The sequence below is a fragment of the Bombina bombina genome, chromosome 1 (genome assembly GCF_027579735.1).
Source record: "Bombina bombina isolate aBomBom1 chromosome 1, aBomBom1.pri, whole genome shotgun sequence".
Taxonomy (NCBI): domain Eukaryota; kingdom Metazoa; phylum Chordata; class Amphibia; order Anura; family Bombinatoridae; genus Bombina; species Bombina bombina.
This window is the reverse complement of record NC_069499.1, coordinates 1,372,539,144-1,372,564,171: the sequence shown is the minus strand read 5'-3', so window position 1 is coordinate 1,372,564,171 and position 25,028 is coordinate 1,372,539,144. Positions and strand designations below refer to the sequence as shown.

The 25,028-nt window shown below is 38.7% G+C and overlaps 1 long non-coding RNA gene across 1 annotated transcript in view; it reads right to left on the bottom strand.

Moving 5' to 3' along the window:
* Positions 1–7,192: 7,192 nt before the first annotated feature.
* LOC128642712 (uncharacterized) overlaps positions 7,193–25,028 on the bottom strand; it is a 111,203-nt gene continuing 93,367 nt past the window's right edge. The window contains exon 2 of the long non-coding RNA XR_008399694.1: positions 7,193–7,436. This is a non-coding gene — a long non-coding RNA (uncharacterized LOC128642712). The remainder of the gene's footprint in view (positions 7,437–25,028) is intronic.

Sequence of the window (25,028 nt, the reverse complement as noted above, 5' to 3'; positions counted from 1 at the left end):
GCCGACACCTACATAATATTTATTAACCCCTAATCTGCCGCCCCCAACGTCGCCTCCACCTACCTACACTTATTAACCCCTAATCTGCCGACCGGACTTCACCGCTACTATAATAAATGTATTAACCCCTAATCCGCCTCACTCCCGCCTCAATAACCCTATAATAAATAGTATTAACCCCTAATCTGCCCTCCCTAACATCGACGCCACCTAACTTCAAGCATTAACCCCTAATCTGCCGACCGTACCTCACCGCTACTCTAATAAATGTATTAACCCCTAAAGCTAAGTCTAACCCTAACACTAACACCCCCCTGAGTTAAATATAATTTAAATCTAACGAAATAAATTAACTCTTATTAAATAAATTATTCCTATTTAAAACTAAATACTTACCTGTAAAATAAACCCTAATATAGCTACAATATAAATTATAATTATATTGTAGCTATTTTAGGATTAATATTTATTTTACAGGCAACTTTGTAATTATTTTAACCAGGTACAATAGCTATCAAATAGTTAAGAACTATTTAATAGCTACTGTTGTAATGTTGGGGGGGGTATTGTATGTTTTTTTTACAGACAAAAGAGCTGAATTCTTTGGGGCATGCCCCGCAAAGGGCCCTTTTCAGGTAAAAGAGCTTTTCTATTTTAATTTTAGAATAGGGTAGGGCATTTTTTTATTTTGGGGGTCTTTGTTATTTTATTAGGGGGCTTAGAGTAGGTGTAATTAGTTTAAAATTGTTGTAATATTTTTCTAATGTTTGTAAATATTTTTTTATTTTTTGTAACTTAGTTCTTTTTTATTTTTTGTACTTTAGTTAGTTTATTTCATTGTATTTATTTGTAGGTATTGTATTTAATTAATTTATTGATAGTGTAGTGTTAGGCTTAATTGTAGGTATTTTATTTAATTTATTTATTGATAGTGTAGTGTTAGATTTAATTGTAACTTAGGTTAGGATTTATTTTACAGGTAATTTTATAATTATTTTAACTAGGTAGCTATTAAATAGTTCTTAACTATTTAATAGCTATTGTACCTGGTTAAAATAATTACAAAGTTGGCTGTAAAATAAATATTAATCCTAAAATAGCTACAATATAATTATAATTTATATTGTAGCTATATTAGGGTTTATTTTACAGGTAAGTATTTAGCTTTAAATAGGAATAATTTATTTAATAAGAGTTAATTTATTTCGTTAGATTTAAATTATATTTAACTTAGGGGGGTGTTAGTGTTAGGGTTAGACTTAGCTTTAGGGGTTAATACATTTATTAGAGTAGCGGTGAGATCCGGTCGGCAGATTAGGGGTTAATTATTGTAGGTAGGTGGAGGCGACGTTGGGGGCGGCAGATTAGGGGTTAATAAATATAATATAGGGGTCGGCGGTGTTAGGGGCAGCAGATTAGGGGTACATAGGGATAACGTAGGTTGCGGCGGTGTACGGAGCGGCAGATTAGGGGTTAATAATAATATGCAGGGGTCAGCGATAGCAGAGGCTGGAAGATTAGGGGTTAATAAGTGTAAGGTTAGGGGTATTTAGACTCGGGGTACATGTTAGGGTGTTAGGTGCACACTTAGGAAGTGTTTCCCCATAGGAAACAATGGGGCTGCGTTAGGAGCTGAACGCTGCTTTTTTGCAGGTGTTAGGTTTTTTTTCAGCTCAAACAGCCCCATTGTTTCCTATGGGGGAATCGTGCACGAGCACGTTTTTGACGCTGGCCGCGTCCGTAAGCACCGCTGGAATTTAGAGTTGCAGTGGTGGTAAATTATGCTATACACTCCCTTTTTGGAGCCTAACGCAGCCATTCTGTGAACTCTAAATACCAGCGGTATTTAAAAGGTGCGGGCGAAAAAAAGCAAGCGTAGCTAAAGCACCCCTTTGGCCGCAGAACTCTAAATCTAGCCGTTAACTTTTTCCTGACGGTCGTCTCTTCATACGTCAGCAATGAAGAATCCGGCTTCCTCCAAGCACGAATTCCCCCCCCCCCCCCCCAAAGCAAACATTGCCTGAGGCCGTTATTGGAGGAAGTCGGATTCTTTATTTCTGACGTTTGAAGAGACAAGCGGCAGGCGGGGGAATCTCTGGTCCAGCTTTCAAGAAGAAAAGGTAAGCATTTTAACAAAACCGGTGAAATGTAAACTTTGATGAATGAAAGTGTTTTTAATAGGATTTTTTTAAAACAGGACACACATTCATCAAAGTTTACATTCACTTTAAAGGACTCTGGTTATGCTCTCCGTTCTCTTATGATGTAGCTATAGTTGTGTGAGCATTAATTTAGTATGTGTGAAGTATCTGTTGCATGAAGAACCTGCTTTTATTTAAAGTCTATCAATGCAAGGCAGAAAGATCAGAGATAGCCTCATCTTCACATAGCACTCGACCAAGCAACTTGAACAAGACAGCTGTACTCCATAAGTAGAAGATAAGGCAGATAACATTGTAAATCTATCTGCCCTACGCTCTTGATGTCTCTTGAATAGAATGGTTATGTGTCCACCATTCTTAAATGGATATGAAACCCAAAAATGTTCTTTTGTGATTCAGACAGAACAAGCCATTTTTAAACATTTTCCAATTTGCTTCGTTCCCATGATATTCTGTGTTGAAGAGATACCTAGGTAGGCATCTGGAGCACTACAGAGCAGGAAATAGTGCTGCCATCTAGTGCTCTTGCAAATGGATAACATTCTTGCTAAACTACTGCCATATAGTGCTCCAGAAATGGGCCGGCTCCTAAGCATATGTGTCTGCTCTTCAACAAAAGATGCAAAGAGAACAAATAAACTTGATAATAGAAGTAAATTAGAAAGTTGTTTAAAATCGCATGCTCTATCTGAATCATGAAAGAAAAATGTTGGGTTTCAGATCCCTTTAAGGTACTGTAATATTACAGAAATAGGGAACTTCGAGGATACTTTTTGCCCAGCTTGTACTGAAGATAAAGAAGTGCATAATAGCTCAGCAAAACTTGATTAGTGAGTAAATAGAAGTTGGTTCTAGTTAATATCTCTACTGGAAGACTAATATTTAATAACTCACATTTTGAAATTGTAAGTTTACTGTTTACTACAGAAATACACATAATTTTAATCACCTATAAATGTATACAGGTTGTTGTCATGGACCAGTGGCATACACCAGCCCAGAGGAGTGATCCGGTGGTCTAACTCTGGGAAGGCTATGCTGTGGGTTCTTCTTTTCCCCTCTACCTTGCCATTGGTGGTTGTGACTTGCCTGGACCAATACCCTGGCTGCAAGAGCAATCCTTTTCCATTTGGATTTCCCGTTTGTTGTTGCAGTGACTGAACTTTGCCCTGAAAGAGCCAATCTTTACCCCCTATCTGCCTTGCCGGGATCTTTTGGAACTACTCGCTGGCTGGGATTACCAGAGATACCACTTTCTCATCCTTTCCCACCTTGACTACTAGATGGGGGTGGAGGTGAGCGCCAAAAAAGGCTGAGGTAGGGAATGGGGACACCTGTTAGACTGATAGAGCGGTGTCCACAATGTAGGTTCTCTTGTTGACGTTGGTGGAATCGATGTACAAATAGTATAATAACTATAAATTAGTTGTAAACTTTAAGAATGTATATCAATGTTTAATCCACACAAAAATGTTAAAATATCTCAGATCTACTTAAAAACATACACAGTCCTAAAAATAGAAATAAAAATAACAATCATATAAAATCATGGATCCATGTTACAATAAAATAAATGCAAAAAATGGGAATGCACAATAAAAACCTTTTTGCAATAATTGATCTTATAGACCAAGTATCCTAATTAGGCCACGTGTCCTAATTGGAGTAGTTTATTTAGAAACAGTCCAGATGGTGGTAAATGTTCTTATGGTTATATTTGTCCAATTAAATCACAATATGGCAAAAAAAAAATTAGTGTCTCTGTCCGTGACCAATTCTGAAATAATTCCAAAGCAGTGTGTGTCCTGTGCCTGAAATGGTGAGAAAATGGAAAATCCAAAAATGTGTGATCACTTAATGTGAAAAAAAGGGGAAAAAAATGTAGAAAAAATGTAGAAAAAATGTAGAAAAATGTAGAAAAAATGTGTAACCTTGCAAAAAATGTGAGAATCCTCCAGTTTATGTGGCAAAAAGTGAGTATTCAAGGTGATTAAAAAAGTGTCCAATGTGATATAGTGATTTCTGTGCAATGAAGTTGTAGCTCAGTATGATCCAATCAAAAACCAAATAACATTGTGCAAAAACCTGTAAAGAAAACAAACAATACTATAATATATACAAACTGTTAAGTGGGTATATCAGTTTGGGGAAGGGGGTGTGGCCTACTAGCTTTTTGGCGCCCAAACATTAGCAACAGCTCCTATAAATTCTCTCAGCTTACTCACAATGTTAGTCTTGATAAAGGCCAGGAGTACATGGCCGAAACGCGTCGACTGATTTGAGTAAGCATAATACTGATATACCCACTTAACAGTTTGTATATATTATAGTATTGTTTGTTTTCTTTACAGGTTTTTGCACAATGTTATTTGGTTTTTGATTGGATCATACTGAGCTACAACTTCATTGCACAGAAATCACTATATCACATTGGACACTTTTTTAATCACCTTGAATACTCACTTTTTGCCACATAAACTGGAGGATTCTCACATTTTTTGCAAGGTTACACATTTTTTCTACATTTTTCTACATTTTTTCTACATTTTTTCTACATTTTTTTCCCCTTTTTTTCACATTAAGTGATCACACATTTTTGGATTTTCCATTTTCTCACCATTTCAGGCACAGGACACACACTGCTTTGGAATTATTTCAGAATTGGTCACGGACAGAGACACTAATTTTTTTTTTGCCATATTGTGATTTAATTGGACAAATATAACCATAAGAACATTTACCACCATCTGGACTGTTTCTAAATAAACTACTCCAATTAGGACACGTGGCCTAATTAGGATACTTGGTCTATAAGATCAATTATTGCAAAAAGGTTTTTATTGTGCATTCCCATTTTTTGCATTTATTTTATTGTAACATGGATCCATGATTTTATATGATTGTTATTTTTATTTCTATTTTTAGGACTGTGTATGTTTTTAAGTAGATCTGAGATATTTTAACATTTTTGTGTGGATTAAACATTGATATACATTCTTAAAGTTTACAACTAATTTATAGTTATTATACTATTTGTACATCGATTCCACCAACGTCAACAAGAGAACCTACATTGTGGACACCGCTCTATCAGTCTAACAGGTGTCCCCATTCCCTACCTCAGCCTTTTTTGGCGCTCACCTCCACCCCCATCTATTTTCTACTTTCATATTGGGTACACTAGGGACCCGCTGAGGAGAGCCAGAGGTATTTCATATCCCCTTTCCCTTCTGTTATCTGCGCAGGATATACACTTTTATCGTTTAACTGTTTATCCACCTTGACTACTGCAGCGCCGTACTCTCTGGTCTCCCTAGCTGCCGTCTAGCTCCTTTACAATCCATAATGAATGCCTTTGCCAGACTCATCTTTCTTACACGTCGCTCTTCATCTCCTGCACCTCTATGCCAATCCATTCACTGTCTTGCTCTTGCCTCCAGGATTAAACACAAAATTCTGACACTGACATACAAAGCACTCAACTGCACTGCTCCCCTCTATATCTCAGTACTTGTCTCCAGATACTCTCCCTCCTGTCCACTTTGCTCTGCTCATGACCTCCTACTCTCCTCCTCTCATGTTACCTCCTCACATTCCCATTTACAGGACTTCTCCAGACTGGCTCCCATCTTGTGGAACTCTCTGCCTCGCTCCACAAGACTCTCCCCTAGTTTTGAAAGCTTCAAGCACTCCCTAAAGACTCTACTGTTCAGGGATGCATACAAACTACACTAACATTTCCTAATACCAGTTCCTCTCCTCCATTGCTATCTCCTTAAACCCCCTTAGCATGTAAGCCTAAGAGCCCAACTGCTTGCAGATCACCTTCACAAGGAGCTGACTACAACAGTACGACTCTAGGCAGGGCCCTTTACCCATTTGATCCCTATAATTGCTACCTTGTATACCGTCTATGTTTATAGCGCTGCAGAATCTGTTGGTGCTCTACAAATAACCTATAATAATACCCGCTGAACTTTAACCAAGCTTGCTCCGGCAGCCGATTGTTCCAGGACTCCTCTCTTTTGGGAACTTTCAATGCACTTGGAGTGGCATGGGCTGGGGTGATTACGAAGAGGGAGCTCACTACGGAACTGTGAGGTTTTGCCAACCTAATACTTGCTTGTATCACTTTCTAGTACTACAGCTACAGGTTCCAGGGATGAAGAAGGTTCCTTTTGCAGAGATACCCAGTCGGGGTATCCGGAGTCCATCACAGTTGTTATTTATCGTTGCTCTTAATATCATACAAAGACGTTAACTCTGCAGGGCAAATAATACACATCATTAAAGGAACAGTCTAGTCAAAATTAAACTTTCATGATTCAGATAGAGCAGGCAATTTTAAGCAACTTTCAAATTTACTCCTATTATCAAATTTTCTCCATTCTCTTGTTATCTTTATTTGAAAAAGCAAGAATGTAAGCATAGGAGCCGGATGATTTTTGGTTCAGAACCTGGGTAGCGCTTTCTGATTGGTGTCTAAATGTAGCCACCAATCAGCAAGCGCTACCCAGGTGCAGAACCAAAAAGCTTACATTCAAGTAAAGATAGCAAGAGAACAAAGAAAATTTGATAATAGGAGTAAAATAGAAAGTTGCTTAAAATTGCATGCTCTACCTGAATCATGGAAGTTTAATTTTGACTAGACTATTCCTTTAATACACAAGAACAGCTGTTGATCAAAATTGACATTTTACCATTTCAGGGTCTACACTACATATTTTAAATAAACATATAGATAATTTATTATTAGACAGCAGGAAGGAATTGTAAAAAAGGAAGGACACCTAGGAAAGATTATATTGTTCCAATATTAGTTTGATTAGTTTGCATAAGGAAATAAAGCTTTAACAGGAATACAGAGTACATTTCATTTGCACTGTAACAGCTGTAACCTTTGAGATTGAATCTTGATGCAGAATACTTTTTTTTAGAACACTCATGCTAAAGGCTCACTTTAATCGCAGTGATTTCTTTTTCAATTTTATTTTTGCTCCTGTTATTTCATACCATGGGGTGGAGAAATGTTTTGTTTTTTTTTCCATTATGTAATTTTTATTATTTTCAAAACACAAACATAGAATTTGCAAGTAGAAGTGTACAGATATTGATCACATATACAGTAGCATAGGAATTAGAAATGTTTTGTTTTTATTAAAGTTTCTAGTTCTTTGCCCAGCCTTCTCGTGTTAAACCAGAACTTCCATATTCATTGAGTTAACAAAAGGACTTTTCCATTTCCTGGTTAGCAGTTAATACAATCGGGAGATTCTGGAAAAAATAAAAAAAATAAAAAAAAAATTAAGCAGTATAATCCCACAAATAGCTCATGAGTTAATATAGTATGTACTCCCCCTAGTGGCTATAAAGCAACATTTAGTGACAACACTAAATATTCATTGGGAATGTTGTTTATATTTTTTTGGTCTGAAAATTACACCATCTAGTGTGTAAAACACAGAATGCACCTAAATATTTACTATCAATTAAATATTTTAAAATGTATTGAGCGAATTCTCCATGTGGATAATTTCCTAATTTCTATGCTATTTTACAGAAACAATTAATAAATATTTAGAGAACCCCCTAACAATTACTGTATATCAGTATAATAATAATAAATGTACAAATGTACCCCATTGTACTGGTCTCTGAGTGAATCTTCTAGGGCAGGAGTGGTTAACTTTTTTGAAAAAAAATTTCCATCATAACCCATGGTACCTTTATTACTTAAAGGAACATTAAAGTTTTACATTTATATATGTTGACAATTAAAGCTTAAAGGGACACTGAACCCAAATTTTTGCTTTCATGATTCAGTTAGAGCATGAAATTTTAAGCAACTTTGTAATTTACTCGTATGATCAATTTTTCTTCCTTCTCTTGCTATCTTTATTTTAAAAGCAGAAATGTAAATATTAGCAGCCAGTCCATTTTAGGTTCAGCACCATGGATAGTGCTTGCTTATTGGAGACTTACATTTACCCACCAATATGCAAGCATAACCCAGGTTCTCAACCAAAAATGGGGCGGCTCCAAGGCATCACATTCCTGCTTTTTAAATAAAGATAGCAAGAGAACAAAGAAAAATTGTTAATAGGAGTAAATTAGAAAGTTGCTTTAAAGTGCATGCTCTATTTGAATCATGTATAAACATGGATTACTAAGAAAAAAATAATTTCTGAAGTACTATAATTGCAGCCACTGAAACAAAGCAGTATAGTGGTAGCCCAGAGGAAAAGTGCCAGCTTGGGCACTAATGAGATAGGTTCAACCTCACTATTCTAAGTTACAGAAAAATGATAGATTTATGGTATGACTGTTAAATGTATATTTATATTAATATAGTTGAGTATTTTTTAAGTAATAGCAAATTAATTTTAAACATGTATAATAGTAATATTATATCCAGAGAAATATACAGCTTAAATTTAATTCTGGAGAATGGTAGAGATCATTAGAAAGAATGTGCCCACTACCCAAAACCACCACAGCTATTAAATACTCAATTGAATACTAATAACAATAATAATAATAATAATAATATATTTTAAAGGATATATAAACAAATACAATAGCATTCATTTGGTCACTAAATATTGTCAACACATTTTACCAACCTGGCATGAACAGATGCATGAACCTGCAAACCTCCTTATGCGAGGTGTATAAGCTATTTACTCACTAAATATACTGACATTTTATCAGTTATTTACCTCAGATACATCACAGCAAACCTGTTTATACCCAAGTGAGACCTCAGTAAGAGAAATGGCCCCTAGAGATCTTCATTCTATCTTATTTTCCCAAACTAAACCTCCGATCGGAATTCACACATGAAAGCCATATGTTCAAATCTGGGTGTAAATCATATGCATGACTCCTACCACCCCCTTTTGAAAGCCATATAAATATATTTAATTTCAGATCAAATGCACAACCTCTGCAACCCCCCCCCATAAAAGCCATATGCCCATATTAGACCTCAGCTCATACACTATATGGCTAAAAGTATGTGGACACCAACAGAAGCTAGTTTAAAAACCCATTAAAAAACCATGGGCATTTATATGGAGTCCCCCACCCAAACTTTTGCAGCGTGTCTGTGGGATTTTATGCCCAATCAGCCAAAAAAGCATTTGTGAGGTCAGGCACTAATGTTGGATGAGAAGGAAAGAGCATTTGTGAGGTCAGGCACTAATGTTGGACAAGAAGGAAAGAACATTTGTGAGGTCAGGCACTAATTTTGGACGAGAAGATCAGGCTTGTAATTGGCCTTCCAATTGATCCAAAAGTTGTTCAAAGAGGTTGAGGTGAGAGCTCTGTGTAGGCCATTGAAGTTCCTCCAAACCAAACTCGTCAAACCATATTGTCATGGACCTTGGTTTGTGCACAGGGTCAGAGTCATGCTGGAAGAGGAAAGGGCCTTCCCTAAATTATTTCCACAAAGTTAGCAGCATCCAATTGTTTAAAATGTCTTTTTATCATGTTGAATTCAGATGACCCTTTACTGGAACTAAGCGGTCTAGCCCAAACCCTTAAAAACAGCCCCAGACTATTATATCTTCTCGAACAAGTGGTGGTGTGCTTTACATCAGTGTTTATAGCTGAACCTGAGTACAGGTGAAATAATCAGCTAATGGGTGAGAGCAGGTTAGTAACCATGGTTACTTATCAGCTGATTACTTCACCTGTGCACTGGTTCAGCTATAATGAAAACCTGGTCTGTTGGGGGTACTTGAGGACCACGGTTGAGAAATACTGCTTTACATGACTCCAGTTAATGCTTGGTACTGCACATAAAGGTCTTGTGCTGATGTTCCATTTGGGTGATGCAACAGATCATAATTGATTTATATGTACTACAGATTTCAGCACTTGGCTGCCCCCCTAATTGTACTTGATAAAATGAAAAACTGACCTTTTCTTGCCAAACAATTTACAGTACTTTTGTCTTTTTAAATGTGTTTTTTCCCCAGCAATCGTGTTGTCATTAATTGGATATTACTTGCCATTTATAATGAAAGGATTCTTACAAACAGCCTTGTGAAAATCAAATTGTAGATAGCTTTATTCCAGGTTAAAACAACAGGACATGCTGTTAAAATTCAGAACATAGTCTGACCGGTTTCGTGCTCCCTGACCGTAATCATAGACTAATACCTAACATGTGTAACATTTCTTTAAATGACATGTAGCATCTCCTGATTGGCTAAAAACAAAGCAGAATTAAATTTAACTCCATGTATTCCAATACAACCTAAAATCACTTAGACAGTGAGAATAGTTCTAATTATTTATAATAGGAAAATCATAACATTTATAGACCTTTATATTTATAGACTAAGGACAGTATATATGATGTAAACAAAATTGGACATTTAATTAGATAGGACAGATTAAATACACTCCTGTCTGCCATGGTAAACTTAACCAGTTTAATAAACAGATATCAATGTCTTTCTTATGTGTCCACATTTAGTGCAAAACATCATGGGGCATATTTATCAAGCTCCGAATTGAGCTTGATGCCCCGTGTTTCTGGTGAGCCTGCAGGCTCGCCAGAAACAGCAGTTATGAAGCAGCGGTCACAAAGACCGCTGCTCCATAACCTGTCCGCCTGCTCTGAGCAGGCGGACAGACATCGCCGGAAATCAACCCGATCGAGTACGATCGGGTTGATTGACACCCCCTGCTGGCAGCCTATTGGCCGCAAGTCTGCAGGGGGCGGCGTTGCACCAGCAGCTCTTGTGAGCTGCTGGTGCAATGCTGAATACGGCGAGCGTATTGCTCGCCATATTCAGCGAGGTCTGGCGGACCTGATCCGCACTGTCAGATCAGGTCCGACAGACCTTGATAAATAGAGGCCCATGGCTGAACATAACCACAAAAATAATTTAAATGCCATAACTCAGTTAATATAGGGATAATGACCTAGAGTCACAACGTATCCTAGTTAGCTCAGTAAATACCTAATACATAACTATGGTATATAAAAAATTAACAATCTGTCCATCAAAGTAAAATATTACTCTCGAAACATACATTAAGATTAAGCAAAAATGTAACAATCATGAACAGAATTAGTTAAATGTAATCGTTATATATGTATATCCTAGATATGGAGAAATGAAGAAGGCATAATGAAACAGAATGACATAAGTTTTTTCTCTATCTTCATCACGTTGTTCTCCATTATTTTCTTAAATATTTGGAGCTAGTGGTGAATTGTCACACATATGTATATCTATTGAATTGACTAAGTCTCACCTGCTTGGATACACATCTACTTATGGGACTTATTTATTATTTTTTATATATCTGTGATGGGACTATTACAACATGTTGTCAATTATGAGCCTTCATTCTATGTTCTATATGCTGGGTTTTTTTGCAGCTGCTACCATTGATGTTTAGTATATCTCTTGTTTGTTCTCTTTGTTATATATTTATTATCCCCATTAGAGAGATATTTACCATGGGTTGTATAAGTGAGATATTTTAGTCAGACATCATTTGATGATTTATATATTTAATTTTACATTCCAGGGGTTTCTTTGTATATATCTGTTTATTTTGCTATTTGTTCACATGTGCTCAAACATATACCTATAGATTAATATACATATATTTCAATTAGGTATTAAGTTAAAAGGTTAAGCACTTATAATGAATAAAGCACAGGACATGGATACCATGTATTTTTTTAATAATATAGATGAAGACAATTTTGACCTTTTAGATTTAGAGGATGTATTCAACTGTGATTCTCCCAAAACTAAATTGGGAGATTTGTTCCAAGATTATGAGCATCTCAAATTAAAGGAACAGAAACTTAAGTGGGACAAATAAATACTGTCCAAATATTTGGCTTTAAAGATGATCCCTAGGGGCCTCAGACTTAATAAGTTTCCCACATATGATATTAAAGACCAAACTTTCATTGAGCGTTGGAATCAAGCCCTCACTGATTGCTCTTTAACCCTCATATCTTTACTTATTGAATATAAAGATTTCCTTCTAAGTGACATTAAATCTAGGATTATTTCCTTAGAGACTGATATGAATAAATTTAATCAGTGTGAGGTATTTGTTAAATTTGAACAAATCTTTAAACAGACCCTAGAAGAGTAAAAAAACTGGTCATACAGGTAAAGCATAGTAAATTCCTGAGTGACCAAAAAGATTATACCTTGGGTCTAGTTTATATTTGGCGACGTCGCCAAATAAACAAATCCTGGTATGACCAAGATGAACCAGACAAACCACGTCAAAAGAAAAATAAACCTAGGAGATTTCACAATAAAAGGTATAAACAGTCCAAACAAGAAAATACTATAGACCCAAATAAAAGAGTTATTTTCACAGACTCAGAGAACGAAAACACAGATGAGGAAAGGTTCGCCTCTAGTTTTGAGGGGACATCGGGAGAAGAGGGCAATTCTGAGGGAGATGATCAGTAGTGATGTCGCAAATTGTTCACCAACGAATAGTTCCCGGCGAACATAGCATGTTCGCGTTCGCCGCTGCGGGTTAACATATGCGATGTTCGATCCGCCCCCTATTCGTCATCATTGAGTAATACTTTGACCCTGTACCTCACAGTCAGCAGGCACATTCCAGCCAATCAGCAGCAGACCCTCCCTCCGAGACCCTCCTACCTCCTGGACAGCATCCATTTTAGATTCATTCAGAAGCTGCATTGTTAGTGAGAGGAGGGACAGTGTAGCTGCTGCTGATTTAGTAGGGAAATCTATAGCTAGGTTAGTGTATTCAGTGTCCACTACAGTCCTAAAGGACCCATCTGATCTCTGCTGTAAAGACAGCACCCCAAAAAGCCCTTTTTAGGGCTGCTTTATTTTTTCCTGTGTAATCTAATTGCAGTTTCCTGCCTGCCAGCGTGTGTGTCAGGCTCACAGCGTATACTGTGCCCACTTGCCCAGTGCCACCACTCATATCTGGTGTAACAGTAGTGTAAATTTAAAAAAAACAAAAACTTTTTTGACTGTGAAACATCAGTCTGCTTGTGTAATCTAATTGCAGTTGCCTGCCTGCCAGCATGTGTGTCAGGCTCACAGAGTATACTGTGCCCACTTGCCAAGTGCCACCACTCATATCTTGTTTAATAGTAGTGTACATTTAAAAAAAAAAAACTTTTTGACTGTGAAACATCAGTCTGCTTTTTTGTGTCAGGCTCACAGCGTATACTGTGCCCACTTGCCAAGTGCCACCACTCATATCTTGTTTAATAGTAGTGTAAGTGTACATTTAAAAAAAAAAAACTTTTTGGACTGTTAAACATCAGTCTGCTTTTTTGTGTGAGGCTCACAGCGTATACTGTGCCCACTTGCCCAGTGCCACCACTCATATCTTGTTTAATAGTAGTGTATGTGTACATTTAAAAAAAAAAAAAACTTTTTGGACTGTTAAACATCAGTCTGCTTTTTTGTGTCAGGCTCACAGCGTATACTGTGCGCACTCATATCTTGTTTAATAGTAGTGTAAGTGTACATTTAAAAAAAAAACTTTTTGGACTGTTAAACATCAGTCTTCTTTTTTGTGTCAGGCTCACAGCGTATACTGTGCCCACTTGACCAGTGCCACCACTCATATCTTGTTTAATAGTAGTGTAAGTGTACATTAAAAAAAAAAAACTTTTTTGACTGTGAAACATCAGTCTGCTTTTTTGTGTCAGGCTCACAGCGTATACTGTGCCCACTTGCCCAGTGGCACCACTCATATCTTGTTTAATAGTAGTGTAAGTGTACATTTAAAAAAAAAAAAAACTTTTTTGACTGTGAAACATCAGTCTGCTTTTTTGTGTCAGGCTCACAGCGTATACTGTGCCCACTTGCCCAGTGGCACCACTCATATCTTGTTTAATAGTAGTGTAAGTGTACATTTAAAAAAAAAAAACTTTTTGGACAGTGAAACATCAGTCTGCATTTTTGTGTCAGGCTCACAGCATATACTGTGCCCACTTGCCCAGTGCCACCACTCATATCTTGTTTAATAGTATTGTAAGTGTACATTTAAAAAAAAAAAAAACTTTTTTGACTGTGAAACATCAGTCTGCTTTTTTGTGTCAGACTCACTGTGTATACTGTGCCCACTTGCCCAGTGGCACCACTCATATCTTGTTTAATAGTAGTGTAAGTGTACATTTAAAAAAAAAAAACTTTTTGGACTGTGAAACATCAGTCTGCTTTTTTGTGTCAGGCTCACAGCGTATACTGTGCCCACTTGCCCAGTGCCACCACTCATATCTTGTTTAATAGTAGTGTAAGTGTACATTTAAAAAAATATATATATTTTTGGACTGTGAAACATCAGTCTGCTTTTTTGTATCAGGCTCACAGCGTATACTGTGCCCACTTGCCCAGTGCCACCACTCATATCTTGTTTAATAGTAGTGTAAGTGTACATTTAAAAAAAAATGACAGGCAGAGGCAGGCCACCCCGCAGGTGCCGTCGTGGTCCTGGTGCTGTGATTCCCTTTGGCCCTAGAATAATGCCCAGTGTTCAGAGGCCACGTACCATGAACTCGAAAAGTTCTGAGGACATAGTTGAAAGGCTAACACAGGACACCTAATCTTCTACAGCTTCCGCTCGGAACCTTGACGCACCATCCTCCTCCAGCTTAGCTTCGGGCACCTCTCAAGTTACCACTCGCCCGCCTGCCGCCACCACCAACACTAGCACCACACCCGCTTCACTTGATCTGTCAGAGGAGTTATTTACAAAGCGCTCCTACCCCAGGTGTCCTGGCCTATGTAAAGACGCAATAAAAAGTCAGTAAAAACAGTTCCGTTCCGACGTACGTTTCGCTGGTATGCTTTATCAAGGAATGAAAGTGTGCATGTCCGTGGATCCTTATAAATCTCTAATTGATGAATTTGTTTGACAAGTTTGAAGTTGCATCCTCCATTTTGGAAATTGGCAAAAAGTTCTTATGCATTATTTGGGGTTCATATATCATAAGTTCTTCTTATATCTTTATGCATCATCTTGTTATTGATATATACATATGAGTTAAGGCAAGACACATGTTTTAAAATGTTTTTCAATGTAAATTCTATGATTTGAACTATATTCCTATAACGTTGTGAATAGGTTAAGGCAATATAAAGACAGGTAACCTTATTAGTTTAACATCTGCAATTAATATTGACTATATGTACAGATGTTTACATTTTAACCCATAATGTCTATAGTATTTATCCTATATACATACATTTTGCTCCCATTGTTGTTTAGGTGCCTGTTTAAAGACCAATAGCATGTTTACAATGTTTGTTGGGTTCACACAGGCTCCTCTTTTAACTTGCAAACTGTTCATTGTATTTGGGGATAGTTATATCATACATTAATTCTCCTTTGAAAGGAATTTTATCCTAAGTATTAATACGTTATTTTATCTATGTGTTTAACTTTATATTATCATGTTAGTTCATAATTTTTAATATGTAGGGGCTTACGCCTAAAATGTGTATTGGACAAACATATGAGTGGTGTATGTCCTAAATATTAGTACGTTATTTTATCTATGTGTTTAACTTTATATTATCATATTAATTCATAATTTTTAGTGTGTAGGTACTTATTCCTAAAATATGTATTGGACAAACATTTAAGTGGTGTGTTTTGAAATGAAATCGGGTATACAAAAATTACAATCTTTATGGCTGTTAACATAAATATCTTTCACAAAAAGTGATGGATTTCAAAATCTTTGTTAAGTCCGTTGGGTATGAAGCTATCCATAATATGGATCCACTTCATTTCCAACTGGCCCAGCCTATTTTGTGTGTCACCTCCCCTCCAAATCTGTTCCCATTTCCTAATACCCAAAAATTCTAAGTCACTGACATTTCTATTGTGCTTTTTGTCAAAAGGGGCCAATACAGTATGGTTACAATAACGCTTTTCAAAATAGATATGTTCGCTCATTCTGATTTTTAAAATTATTATTATGGATAGCTTCATACCCAACGGACTTAAAGGGACAGTATACACTCATTTTCATATAACTGCATGTAATAGACACTACTATAAAGAATAAGATGCACAGATACCAATATAAAAATCCAGTATAAAACTGTTTAAAAACTTAGGCCTAGATTTAGAGTTCGGCGGTAGCCGTCAAAACCAGCGTTAGAGGCTCCTAACGCTGGTTTTGGGCGCCCGCTGGTATTTGGAGTCAGTGATTAAAGGGTCTAACGCTCACTTTTCAGCCGCGACTTTTCCATACCGCAGATCCCCCTACGCCATTTGCGTAGCCTATCTTTTCAATGGGATCTTTCTAACGCTGGTATTTAGAGTCGTTTCTGCAGTGAGCGTTAGAGCTCTAACGACAAGATTCCAGCCGCCTGAAAATAGCAGGAGTTAAGAGCTTTCTGGCTAACGCCGGTTTATAAAGCTCTTAACTACTGTACCCTAAAGTACACTAACACCCATAAACTACCTATGTACCCCTAAACCGAGGTCCCCCCACATCGCCGCCACTCGATTAAAATTTTTAACCCCTAATCTGCCGACCGCCACCTACGTTATACTTATGTACCCCTAATCTGCTGCCCCTAACACCGCCGACCCCTGTATTATATCTATTAACCCCTAACTTGCCCCCCACAACGTCGCCGCAAGCTACTTAAAATAATTAACCCCTAATCTTCCGACCGCAAATCGCCGCCACCTACGTTATCCCTATGTACCCCTAATCTGCTACCCCTAACATCGCCGACCCCTATGTTATATTTATTAACCCCTAATCTGCCCCCCACAACGTCGCCGACACCTACCTACACTTATTAACCCCTAATCTGCCGAGCGGACCTGAGCGCTACTATAATAAAGTTATTAACCCCTAATCCGCCTCACTAACCCTATCATAAATAGTATTAACCCCTAATCTGCCCTCCCTAACATCGCCGACACCTACCTTCAATTATTAACCCCTAATCTGCCGACCGGAGCTCACCGCTATTCTAATAAATGTATTAACCCCTAAAGCTAAGTCTAACCCTAACACTAACACCCCCCTAAGTTAAATATAATTTTTATCTAACGAAATAAATTAACTCTTATTAAATAAATAATTCCTATTTAAAGCTAAATACTTACCTGTAAAATACATCCTAATATAGCTACAATATAAATTATAATTATATTATAGCTATTTTAGGATTAATATTTATTTTACAGGCAACTTTGTAATTATTTTAACCAGGTACAATAGCTATTAAATAGTTAAGAACTATTTAATAGTTACCTAGTTAAAATAATTACAAATTTACCTGTAAAATAAATCCTAACCTAAGATATAATTAAACCTAACACTACCCTATCAATAAAATAATTAAATAAACTACCTACAATTACCTACAATTAACCTAACACTACACTATCAATAAATTAATTAAACACAATTGCTACAAATAAATAAAATTAAATAAACTATCTAAAGTACAAAAAATAAAAAAGAACTAAGTTACAGAAAATAATAAAATATTTACAAACATAAGAAAAATATTACAACAATTTTAAACTAATTACACCTACTCTAAGCCCCCTAATAAAATAACAAAGCCCCCCAAAATAAAAAATTCCCTACCCTATTCTAAAATACAAATATTACAAGCTCTTTTACCTTACCAGCCCTGAACAGGGCCCTTTGCGGGGCATGCCCCAAGAATTTCAGCTCTTTTGCCTGTAAAAAAAAACATACTATACCCCCCCCCCCAACATTACAACCCACCACCCACATACCCCTAATCTAACCCAAACCCCCCTTAAATAAACCTAACACTACCCCCCTGATGATCTTCCTACCTTGTCTTCACCATGCCAGGTTCACCGATCCGTCCTGGCTCCAAGATCTTCATCCAACCCAAGCGGGGGCTAGACATCCACTGAAGAAGTCCAGAAGAGGGTCCAAAGTCTTCCTCCTATCCGGCAAGAAGAGGACATCCGGACCGGCAAACATCTTCTCCAAGCGGCATCTTCTATCTTCTTCCATCCGATGACGACCGGCTCCATCTTGAAGACCTCCAGCGCGGATCCATCCTCTTCTTCCGACGACTAGACGACGAATGACGGTTCCTTTAAGGGACGTCATCCAAGATGGCGTCCCTCGAATTCCGATTGGCTGATAGGATTCTATCAGCCAATCGGAATTAAGGTAGGAATTTTCTGATTGGCTGATGGAATCAGCCAATCAGAATCAAGTTCAATCCGATTGGCTGATCCAATCAGCCAATCAGATTGAGCTCGCATTCTATTGGCTGATCGGAACAGCCAATAGAATGCGAGCTCAATCTGATTGGCTGATTGGATCAGCCAATCGGATTGAACTATATTCTGATTGGCTGATTCCATCAGCCAATCAGAAAATTCCTACCTTAATTCCGATTGGCTGATAGAATCCTATCAGCCAATCGGAATTCGAGGGACGCCATCTTGGATGACGTCCCTTAAAGGAACCGTCATTCGTCGTCTAGTCGTCGGAAGAAGAGGATGGATCCGCGCTGGAGGTCTTCAAGATGGAGCCGGTCGTCATCGGATGGAAGAAGATAGAAGATGCCGCTTGGAGAAGATGTTTGCCGGTCCGGATGTCCTCTTCTTGCCGGATAGGAGGAAGACTTTGGACCCTCTTCTGGACTTCTTCAGTGGATGTCTAGCCCCCGCTTGGGTTGGATGAAGATCTTGGAGCCAGGACGGATCGGTGAACCTGGCATGGTGAAGACAAGGTAGGAAGATCATCAGGGGGGTAGTGTTAGGTTTATTTAAGGGGGGTTTGGGTTAGATTAGGGGTATGTGGGTGGTGGGTTGTAATGTTGGGGGGGGGGTATAGTATGTTTTTTTTTACAGGCAAAAGAGCTGAAATTCTTGGGGCATGCCCCGCAAAGGGCCCTGTTCAGGGCTGGTAAGGTAAAAGAGCTTGTAATATTTGTATTTTAGAATAGGGTAGGGAATTTTTTATTTTGGGGGGCTTTGTTATTTTATTAGGGGGCTTAGAGTAGGTGTAATTAGTTTAAAATTGTTGTAATATTTTTCTTATGTTTGTAAATATTTTATTATTTTCTGTAACTTAGTTCTTTTTTATTTTTTGTACTTTAGATAGTTTATTTAATTTTATTTATTTGTAGCAATTGTGTTTAATTAATTTATTGATAGTGTATTGTTAGGTTAATTGTAGGTAATTGTAGGTAGTTTATTTAATTATTTTATTGATAGGGTAGTGTTAGGTTTAATTATATCTTAGGTTAGGATTTATTTTACAGGTAAATTTGTAATTATTTTAACTAGGTAACTATTAAATAGTTCTTAACTATTTAATAGCTATTGTACCTGGTTAAAATAATTACAAAGTTGCCTGTAAAATAAATATTAATCCTAAAATAGGTATAATATAATTATAATTTATATTGTAGCTATATTAGGATTTATTTTACAGGTAAGTATTTAGCTTTAAATAGGAATTATTTATTTAATAAGAGTTAATTTATTTCGTTAGATAAAAATTATATTTAACTTAGGGGGGTGTTAGTGTTAGGGTTAGACTTAGCTTTAGGGGTTAATACATTTATTAGAATAGCGGTGAGCTCCGGTCGGAAGATTAGGGGTTAATAATTGAAGGTAGGTGTCGGCGATGTTAGGGAGGGCAGATTAGGGGTTAATACTATTTATGATAGGGTTAGTGAGGCGGATTAGGGGTTAATAACTTTATTATAGTAGCGCTCAGGTCCGCTCGGCAGATTAGGGGTTAATAAGTGTAGGTAGGTGTCGGCGACGTTGTGGGGGGCAGATTAGGGGTTAATAAATATAACATAGGGGTCGGCGATGTTAGGGCAGCAGATTAGGGGTACATAGGGATAACGTAGGTGGCGGCGGTTTACGGAGCGGCAGATTAGGGGTTAAAAGTGTAATGCAGGGGTCAGCGATAGCGGGGGCGGCAGATTAGGGGTTAATAAGTGTAAGGTTAGGGGTGTTTAGACTCGGGGTACATGTTAGGGTGTTAGGTGCAGACTTAGGAGGTGTTTCCCCATAGGAAACAATGGGGCTGCGTTAGGAGCTGAACGCTGCTTTTTTGCAGGTGTTAGGTTTTTTTTCAGCTCAAACAGCCCCATTGTTTCCTATGGGAGAATCGTGCACGAGCACGTTTTTGATGCCGGCCGCGTCCGTAAGCAACTCTGGTATCGAGAGTTGCATTTGCGGTAAAAATGCTCTACGCTCCTTTTTTGGAGCCTAACGCAGCATTTGTTTGAACTCTCGATACCAGAGTTAAATTTATGGTGCGGCCAGAAAAAAACCCGCGGAGCGTTAACAGCCCTTTTACCGCCGAACTCTAAATCTAGGCCTTACTTAGAAGCTCTCAGTTTAGCTTTGTTGAAAAGGTAGTTGGAAAGCCCACTGCAAGTGGCAAATAAGACACTCCCCCCCCCCCCCCTTCTTTTGCATATGAAAAGACCCTTTACAGAAACAGGAGCAAGCTGGAGAAGGTAGCTGACGGTATTCACATAAAACTTTGGGGCTTGGTTAGGAGTCTGAAAATAAGAGCAATGTTACTTAAAAATAAGCAAAACTATACATTTTTTAAAAAAAAAAAAACTTTATGGGCTATATAAATAGATCATCTGCAAACTATTTATGCAAAGAAAAAATGAGTGTATAATGTCCCTTTAACAAAGATTTTGAAATCCATCACTTTTTGTGAAAGATATTTATGTTAACAGCCATAAAGATTGTAATTTTTGTATACCCCAATTTCATTTCAAAACACACCACTTAAATGTTTGTCCAATACACATTTTAGGAATAAGTCCCTACACACTAAAAATTATGAATTAATATGATAATATAAAGTTAAACACATAGATAAAATAATGTACTAATATTTAGGACATACACCACTCATATGTTTGTCCAATACACATTTTAGGCGTAAGCCCCTACATATTAAAAATTATGAACTAACATGATAATATAGAGTTAAACACATAGATAAAATAACGTATTAATACTTAGGATAAAATTCCTTTCAAAGGAGAATTAATGTATGATATAACTATCCCCAAATACAATGAACAGTTTGCAAGTTAAAAGAGGAGCCTGTGTGAACCCAAAAAAACATCATAAACATGCTATTGGTCTTTAAACAGGCACCTAAACAACAATGGGAGCAAAATGTATGTATATAGGATTAAATGTATGTATGAAAAACATTTTAAAACATGTGTCTTGCCTTAACTCATATGTATATATCAATAACAAGACAATGCATAAAGATATAAGAAGAACTTATGATATATGAACCCCAAATAATGCATAAGAACTTTTTGCCAATTTCCAAAATGGAGGACGCAACTTCAAACTTGTCAAACAAATTCATCAATTAGAGATTTATAAGGATCCACGGACATGCGCACTTTCATTCCTTGATAAAGCATACCAGCGAAACGTGCGTCGGAACGGAACTGTTTTTACTGACTTTTTATTGCGTCTTTACATAGGCCAGGACACCTGGGGTAGGAGCGCTTTGATCTTGTGATTGAGGGGTAGTGGTTTCAGCGGTCACTTATCTGCTGATCCATTTACCTCCCTGCAGGACTGGCTCTTCTGAGCATTTGTTATGTCAACATTGCTCTTTTACCCTGTTATATTGGTGTTGTAGAGGCTTTTGTGACACTTTTATATATCCTTATTTTAATAAAAATTTGTTCCTAAGATTTGCCAAGTGTACTGTTTTCCCACCAGTATAAAGTGGGAGTGCTCCTTGAGCTTAGTCGTAAGCTCCAACGAATGTGAGTAGTCATTTGTTACAAAACAATTATTTCCTCATGAGCTGTTACAGCTTTACACTATGTTGCAATTTTCTGTTTCCTTCTCTATGGGATCTCACTGAGGAACGCTAGCAAGCTGAATATTCTACCCAGAGGACACGGATATTTCCTTACTTATGGACTTTTTTGATTTTGTTTTATCTTATATTATTATCACATGTATTCTTTATCTTGTTCTTTTGTGATATTTGGTATATTTATTTTTCATTGTCTGAACTCTTAGCCCGCCAGCTTTTACCATACAAGCTGGTGGAGTCTGAGGCGTTCCAAAAATTTGTAGCTATTGGGACACCGCAGTGGAAGGTACCCGGCCGAAATTTCTTTGCACAAAAGGCAATCCCCAACCTGTACTCGATTGTGCAAAAGGAAGTAATGGCATGTCTGGCACACAGTGTTGGGGCAAGGGTCCATCTGACCACTGATGCCTGGTCTGCAAAGCATGATCAGGGCAGGTATATCACCTACACTGCGCATTGGGTAAACCTGCTGACGGCTGCCAAGCATGGAATGCGTGGCTCTGCAGAGGAGTTGGTGACACCGCCACGACTTGCAGGCAGGCCTGCTGCCACCTCCTCTACTCCTCCTACTCCATCCTCTTCCATAACCTCCTCGGCTGAGTCCTCTTCTGCTGCTGCGTCTTGCTCCACATCAATGGCACCCACCCAGCTCCCCAGGTACTATTCCACATACCGGATACGGCAGTGTCACGCCGTCTTGTGGTTGACTTGCCTGAAAGCAGAGAGTCACACCGGACCAGCAAACCTGTCTGCCCTGAACGCACAGGTGGATCAGTGGCTGACTCCGCACCAACTGGAGATTGGCAAAGTGGTTTCTGACAACGGAAGAAATTTGGTGGCGGCATTGAATTTGGGCAAGTTGACACATGTGCCGTGCATGGCACATGTGTGTAATCTGATCGTACAACGCTTTGTGCATAAGTACCCAGGCTTACAGGACGTCCTGAAGCAGGCCAGGAAGGTGTGTGGCCATTTCAGGCGTTCCTACACGGCCATGGCACACTTTTCAGATATCCAGCGGCAAAACAACATGCCAGTTAGGCGCTTGATTTGCGACAGCCCGATACGTTGTAATTCAACACTCCTAATGTTCGACCACCTGATCCAACAAGAAAAAGCCGTTAACGACTATTTGTATGACCGGGGTGCTAGGACAGCCTCTAAGGAGCTGGGAATTTTTTTGCCACGTTACTGGACGCTCATGCGCAATGCCTGTAGGCTCATGCGTCCTTTTGAGGAGGTGACAAACCTAGTCAGTCGCACCGAAGGCACCATCAGTGACATCATACCATTTGTTTTCTTCCTGGAGCGTGCCCTGCGAAGAGTGCTGGATCAGGCCGTAGATGAGTGTGAAGAGGAAGAGTTGTGGTCACCATCACCACCAGAAACAGCCTTATCAGCATCGCTTGCTGGACCTGCGGCAACGCTTGAAGAGGATTGTGAGGAAGAGGAGTCAGAGGAGGAATGTGGCTTTGAGGAGGAGGAGGAAGACCAACCACAACAGGCATCCCAGGGTGCTCGTTGTCACCTATCTGGTACCCGTGGTGTTGTACGTGGCTGGGGGGAAGAAGATACCTTCAGTGAGATCACTGAGGACGAGGAACGGGACATGAGTAGCTCGGCATCCAACCTTGTGCAAATGGGGTCTTTCATGCTGTCGTGCCTGTTGAGGGACCCTCGTATAAAAAAGCTGAAGGAGAATGACCTGTACTGGGTGTCCACGCTACTAGACCCCATAAGCATAAAGTGCCTGAAATGTTACCGAATTACCGCAAGTCGGAAAGGATGCAGCAGTTCCAAAAGAAATTAAAAAGTATGCTTTACACAGCGTATAAGGGTGATGTCACAGCACAACGGGAATCTAACAGGGGAAGAGGTGAAAGTAATCCTTCTCCAACGACCACGCCGGCAAGGACAGGAAGCTTTACAGATGTGTTGTTGATGGAGGACATGCAGAGCTTTTTAAGTCCTATGCATCGCCACAGCCCTTCGGGGTCCACCCTCAGAGAACGACTCGACCGACAGGTAGCAGACTACCTCGCCTTAACTGCAGATCTCGACACTCTGAGGAGCAATGAACCCCTTGACTACTGGGTGTGCAGGCTTGACCTGTGGCCTGAGCTATCCCAATTTGCGATAGAACTTCTGGCCTGCCCCGCTTCAAGTGTCCTGTCAGAAAGGACCTTCAGTGCAGCAGGAGGTATTGTCACTGAGAAGAGAAGTCGCCTAGGTCAAAAAAGTATAGATTACCTCACCTTTATTAAGATGAATGAGGGATGGATCCCGAAGGGACTGACATTGGGCGATACATTCGACTAAAAAAGGCCTGATGAGATGAGCTGCCTTGGGCTAAAAATGGTCCACACGCTGCTGTATTTTATCTCTGAATGCCGGATGACTTGCGTGACTTATCCGCCACCAACTAGGGTTCTAGCCGCAATGTTTTAGGGCACTTTCTGCCTGGGAAACAAACATCAATTTTTCTGGCCACTGCTACAGCAGTGGTTGCAACAATACCTAATTTTTCAGGCATGTGTACATGCCTAATTTTTCTGGCCTCTGGTGCAGCACTGTGGCTTCAAAAACCAAACCAACAAAAAAGGCACATAACAGGGATTAAACTGATAGGAATAGTACTACTTAACACACCACTCCTATCTGGTGGCACAGTAGATTGCACGCGCAGTGCACCAAATTTGAAGTAGGAGGATCGACCAAGCATCTTTTTCCATCTCCCGGTTCCTAAAATCCATGCCATATACACGTCCCCTGATAGGGGACGTAACAGGGATTAAACTGATAAGAATAGTACTACTTAACACACCACTCATATCTGGTGGCACAGTAGATTGCGCGCGCAGTGCCCCAAATTTGAAGTAGGAGGACCGACCAAGCATCTTTTTCCATCTCCCGGTTCCTAAAATCCATGCCATATACACGTCCCCTGATAGGGGACGTAACAGGGATTAAACTGATAAGAATAGTACTACTTAACACACCACTCA